The sequence below is a fragment of the Halyomorpha halys genome, unplaced genomic scaffold (genome assembly GCF_000696795.3).
Source record: "Halyomorpha halys isolate HHAL.00 unplaced genomic scaffold, Hhal_1.1 Scaffold431.1, whole genome shotgun sequence".
NCBI classification, from domain to species: domain Eukaryota; kingdom Metazoa; phylum Arthropoda; class Insecta; order Hemiptera; family Pentatomidae; genus Halyomorpha; species Halyomorpha halys.
Genome location: NW_027108145.1, coordinates 256,694 through 263,566, shown reverse-complemented (window position 1 = coordinate 263,566; position 6,873 = coordinate 256,694).

The following is a 6,873-nucleotide window of genomic DNA, read 5'->3' as shown; positions in this document are numbered from 1 at the left end:
TGGAGTCAATAGAGGATCACATCAAAAAACGGTTCATGAAGTTCCACTCCCAGTTGCCGACAGTTAAAGGAGCAGTGACCTACAACCTGGGAAACCCAACCTTAACCCGAAGACTGAATCCCTGACTGCTTTAGGACATTCTTTTATAAATTTTTAATAAATATAAAATTAATTCATTACTATTTTTTTTTTTTTCTTCTCTCGTCCTTTTTGAAATTAACTTGTTTCTTTTCGCTATTAGAGGGCAATTGTTTGTTTTATTTAAGTGTACTGATATTATTATTTTTGTTATTAATTTTACTTTCTTCTTTTAATAACAACATTGTATATAGTTAGGGGTGTCTTTTGTACGAACTATATCCTCCCCCCCTATCAACCCCATGTAACCCATGTAAGGCCCATACCTGGCCGATCTGGTATAAAATAAAATAAATAAAATAATGTCCCGTATGTTGCCAATTTGGCCAGAACCAGATATCATTCCTTCCATTATAAACTCCCAAACCCACAGTTTCTAATCTTGCTTCATCATCCAATCGTGACAATCCTCAGAGGCGTCTGAAAAGAATGGGGCCTTGAGACCTTCTAATTTAAATAGTAGTCCGGAAGGTGGTCCTTATGGGCACCTTTACTATATTCACAAATATAATTCATTATTACTTCACATTAACCACGAATTAAATTAGAACATACTTCATTGGTAAATGACTAAACCCACCATGAGCCCAAATATTTGTTAAATGTGCCGATATTTCGGGCTGAATAAATAGTAGTATGTCCATAAAACGATAAGGCCATTAGGTATTCTCCTAAATTATATATGGCGAAGAAATTATGGGGATGCGGCTAAGTGCCTGAGGTCTTGTCGTTTTTTATCACTGGTCAATATTTCGAGGGTAAGACTGTTTCAGTAGACCCAGCCGCCAGCCAGCTACAATCTAACTCATTCCCGTCTAATATAGTTACTATTTAATAAGTCATAAGTGCATTAATTATAAGGCATTAATTATTGAAGCTTACAATAAACGAAAAAAAAAACACAATGATTTCATACTTTGCAAAATAAAAAAGGATAAATAGTACTACATACGAGCTTACACTTAAAACGGAATACTAGTTGATCTAAAACTTTAACAAAATAACTAAATACTTCAATGAATTCGTTTATAAATCCTAAACGGCTGTTTATAGTGAAAAAAGTTACAGTAAAACTAATTAAAGAACATTCTGCGTCGAATAAGTACCATAACTTTAAAATATGATCAAGTAGTATGTTTGTAAAAAATACGGTCAGCAATTAATATGGAAACGCATTCAGGCGATCCTAAAACGTTTGCTAAAGAACTAATTAGTTTGATGAAGTAACTATTTAAGAAATTTTCAGCTTTTTTTTTCTTTCTTTTTTCCTAAAATCTGTATTTATTTATTTAATGTAATTTACAACTGTACAAAATAATACAATAAGTAAATATGTAGTATGTTTCATATACACTTGAAAATCTTGGGAAGGAACCACCCATTGGTGGTACTTCAAACATTAATTTAAATTAGAAGGTCCCGTGACCATCTTCTTTTCAGACGCCTCGGAGGATTATCAGGGATTGTTAAGGATGAAAGATTAAGAATTAATGGGTTAGGATGGTTAAGGAGTTTGGAGTGAGAAGACGCATATCTGTTTTGGCCAAATCTGCAACGAATGGGATGTTAAGGTCTTTGTGAATGAGTTTATTTGTAAAGTAGTAAGGAGCATCAAGGATTTCACGTAGGATTTTGGATTGTAAGGATTCGTAAAATCTAAATCCTAAACAGTGGGTTCTTGAGAAAATCTTAAAGTAAAAAAAAAATTAAATATCATCAAATTCTGTGTTAAATGAGAACCATATGATATAATACATAGCTGGTCTAAAGTCCATAATCAATCAGAGCAAATGGTTTACAATACACTAATTGTACGCATTATTAAGTTATGGTACTCAATCGATGCAGAATTTAATGGTCTTTAATTTATTTTATAGTAGTCCCAACAAATCCCATCAAATCACTTTTACTCTTCGTCGGAAGCCTGCCGACTGCCCAACATTATACTTTAATAATTTTGCTCTTATCTCTGTAGAACAAATCCGCTACCTTGGGCTACATCTGGACAAAAGACTAACTTGGAATCCTCATACAAGACTAAAATGACAGGAAATCGCACGTCGATTATTACAGCACTTACTAGACAGGCGATCTAAACTTCCAATTAATGACAAAAGTCTGATCTACATGACTGTAATAAGGCCTATCTGGGCATACGGAGCTTTGGGGCTCCACTAAATCTTCGAATTCCTCTCGTATTCAATCCTTCGTAAAATCTTCAATGCTCCTTACTTTGTCACAAATAAAATTATCCATAAAGACCTTAATGTTCAATATGTAACCGATCTAGCCCAAACCAGGTATCATTCCTTCCATTTTAGACTCCCTAACCACCCAAACCCACTAGTTTCTAACCTTGCTTCATCATCCATTCATTACAATCCTCAGAGGCGCCTGAAAAGAAGATGGCCTCGAGACCTTCTAATGTAAAAACTTTATTAGAGTGCTACCAATGGGTAGTTTCTCTACACGCCTGTATCTCTCCATTATAAGTTCACAGCAAATTTACTAAATGTATTATTATGTTAAGTTATATAAAAAAAAAATTTACTGTAACTATTTAGGATGAACCATGAAAGGATAACAAAAAAGGTCTAAATTTTAATTTCATCAAATTAATTATCAACTTGAGCAAATAGTAAGATTTTTTGGGGCTTCGGAAATACATGGAATCTTGTGTGGAAGAAATTAATTTTTAAAACTATTTTGAGATTTAATTATATTATTTCAATTTCTTGAGACAAGGTAGTTATTTATTAAATAAATCACAATTTGTATCCTTTTTTGTCTCAACACTTTTATTTTTCACCGGTCCAACGTTTCGGCCATTTTAGCCATCCTCAAGGACATCTGCAATATAATTTCTTCCCCACATCAATTTAAAGTTACTTTTGCAGGCTATTCTGCCCCGGTCATTTCCTTTATTATAAGTTAAAAGCCTATTTTTTTTAAAATTTAAAATCATTAATATTTAATTTTTCTTATATAAGATTATCCACAATTAATACACTACCATATAATGTATTAATAGTTATAATATAAATTTTGATTTATTTTGAGATGTTTGATGATAAAATGATGAAGAATGTTTTTTCCATCGATTAAGAAGCGATCAGATTTGCAATACTCCAATATTTCTATATCCGAAATCGTTTTAAGCAATGATTAATAATTTATTTTGACATTTCCTAACTGAGCCGAAACAATGGCTAGAAATGACAAACACGTCATGAATCCCGTTCCACAATATTTGTCAGCAAATGAATAGGAGTTTTAAAATACGATTCTTGTTCTTCTCTAAGTCTAATGGTATTTGCTTGATAGAACATTCCAGAAAGGAAGATGGGAACAGCCAATTACTAGGAGTCTGTAGAGGTGATTAGAGTTAGGAATGCACACGATATGTAAATTTATGAGTAGAAGAATAAAAGAAAAATATAAATGGATTCCACAATATGCAAATAGACAATGGTAAAATTATAGGAAATGAGAGGTGTCCAATGATACAGTCCTCCAGCGGCTCAATACATATTTATAAGGCTACCTCTTCTTGCCAGCCTTTTTCTTATCCTTCTCAGTCGGCCTTAAACCTGTTACTAGCAACCACGAAACAGGAAAAAAATACGTTCTTAAAATCATCTTAAATATTATTCATCTTAAACAAGGGTCACCACATTTACCTTAACGTAATAATTATTATGTTGTTAATTCCTTTATACAACTCATAAAGATATGCTACTGTTAAAGTACAATAACTCAGTATCAATTCGTCATAATTCAAATATAGTTATACAAAAATAATATTAATAATAGTATAACAGTAATTTAAATACATAATTAATAATAATAATTAATTATTTATTCTGGGATTGATCCCTTCAGAATAATATTACAGGCGTCAATATTAGTCTTTAGAGCCTTAGAGTAAAATAAAAAATAAATATGAAATTATAAACCATCATAAAATATAAAAACAAACAATATTAATTAACAGAATATACAAAATAAAATGGAACAAATAAAATAAAACCATAAGTCATATCATAAAACATAAGGTGACTAACATCTGATAATAAATAAAAAGAAAAAAAAATGATAAAAAATCAAATACAACTAAACTAAAAATAATAAATGAAAAGGTACATTTTCTACTAATATACATATTTACAAGTATAAATGAAAATCCAAAACATCAAATACAGAAAGTATATAAACCAATGATATATTTTTTTATTATTACCAAAAAAGTAATAAAATAAAAAAAAATTAACACAATTCTAAAAATATATTGATTTTTTATTACAATACACAATTTTTGATGCTCTTATTTATTTACTGCATTCAACTTTGTTTTATTTTATTTAACAATATAAAATAATTAGTTGTACTGTTCTAACTAAAATTCCAAAGGGTTTATGTGTTAAACTTTATTATATTTATTTTTAAGAAATTAATGTCCACTCTTTATTCACTTCTTTATATTTTTTTTACATCTGAAAAACGTTTCGTTTTTGGAAAAACATTAACCAGTTCTTATTATTAATTTGTGGACATTTTTCATTGAAGATTAAAAGTCATTTTTATATATTCCCAACAGATTATAAGTCCTAATTTTTTTTTATTAACCAGCTCCTTTTTTTTTTTTTTTTAAATAATATTTGCCTTTCTCAATGCACTTTCCTCATTTTATGTCCAATATTTCAGTGCACTGTAATTATTATTATTATTTTATGGGGGACAGACCATGGAGGTCTAAGTCCTCGCGCGATGTATTTCCTAATACTGGGAATATTACATCCTAATATTGGGAAATACATCGCGCGAGGACTTAGGCCTCCATGGTCTGTTGCCCATAGAATAATAATAATAATAATAATAATAATAATGCATATTGTTAACTTTTTATAAAAATATTTCAATGCAGCCGTCTGATGTGATTTTTAATAAATCGAATTTTTCGATTTGCAGAATTTTAAATGCTGGCGTGATTTAGTTTTGTAAAGATTGTTTAAACAATGATTAAGAGTGGTTTGAGACGGAATGGGATATGTTTTAGTCCGTTCTAGATCCCGACAATCTGTCCGAGATGTCCTCTTCAGACCTGGTAACCAAAACATCAGGATGAGGCCCAAATATCCTGCATAAAACTGTCATTAGGGACGAGAATAATTTGCATCAGTTTTGGCGTTAGGATTGAATGCCACTTGTACCATCTTATCTTTCATTTTCAATACTATTTAATATACAATAGAGTAAAAAATCAGGACTCAGTCATATTTTATGTTTTTATTGTACATGCCATTGATCGAACAGGGAATACCAAAGAAGTTAGTAAATCACGTACGGATGTGCATGACTGAAACGTTTAATAAAGTACAAACCGGTAATCATTATTCTGAGAAATTCCAGGTCCGGTCGGGTTTGAAAAAAGGCGATTCTTTATCACCTATTTTATTTAATCTACCACTAGAATACGTCTGATGAATACCGAAAATGGTTTAACTTTGAGTGGTAAAATACCGGTGCTTAGGTATGCAGATATTTGATATTATTGGTTGATGACAAAGAAACTATAGAACTAAATACAACCACGCTAATAAACTCTAGCAAGGAACTAGGTCTTGAAATAAATACGGATAAAACAAAATACATGGTTAGCAGTAGAAATGCGAGCAATTTTGGTGATATAGATATAGGAGGAAATACGTTTGATCAGGTAGATAGGTTTAAGTATTGAGGTTCTACGGTAACTAGAAAAAACGAAATTGATGAGGAAATAAAAGCTAGATTGAAGGCGGGAAATGTTTGTATTTTTCAATTTCGAAACTGCTTAGCTCGTGCTTTCTATTGAAAAACATAAAAATTAGAATTTATAAAATTATTATCCTTCCCACTGTTCTTTATGGATGTGAGACATGGCCTGTTACACTAAGGGATGAACAGCGACTTAAGGTTTTCGTAAATACATTATTACGCAAAATATTCGAACCGAAAAAGGATGAATTAACGGGAGAATTTAGAACATTACACAACGCTGAATTAAGGGATCTACACCCGGTAAATATAATTCAAGTAATAGCATTGCGGCGTATAAGATGGGTATGTAAGGTTGTAGGGCTTAGTAACGAGCGGATCTCTAAAATGGTAATAAACACTGAACGAACGATTGCGTTAAAACTGATTTAGTGGAATTGGGTTTGGAAGGGCATCACTGGAAGGATGTAAGCAGAGAGCGATTGGTGGTATCGGCATCCAACCTTCGGGTCCGTTAGGCCTTTATTACTATTATCATTATTGTACATGCCATAGTTTCAACCCAAGGGTTTTCCAAACCCAAATTTATCAGAACAGTCTTGAAACAATCCTTAGCGTAGGTGTCTTCGGTTTACCCCTCGCACGTTTGTACGTCGGTACAATGTTTATTGACATCTTAAGGATCCATTCGTTACTAAGCCCTACAACGTTGCACCCCTTTTTAACTCATCCTTTTTCAATCCTTAAGGCGCTTTTCATACCTTAATGTAAGAGGCCATGTCTCGCTACTGCACTAAGCCCTGCTTTAATTTTAGCCCCGATGGTGGCATGGTCAAAAATTTATTTTAAATTGAATAACCTCGGTCCCATCCCAACCAATCCTAACACTATCCTCACCACGTATGCCGATGACACATGTATGCTCGCTGTTAATAATAACCCTTTAATTGCATCCCAAACTCTTCAATCCCATATCACAGC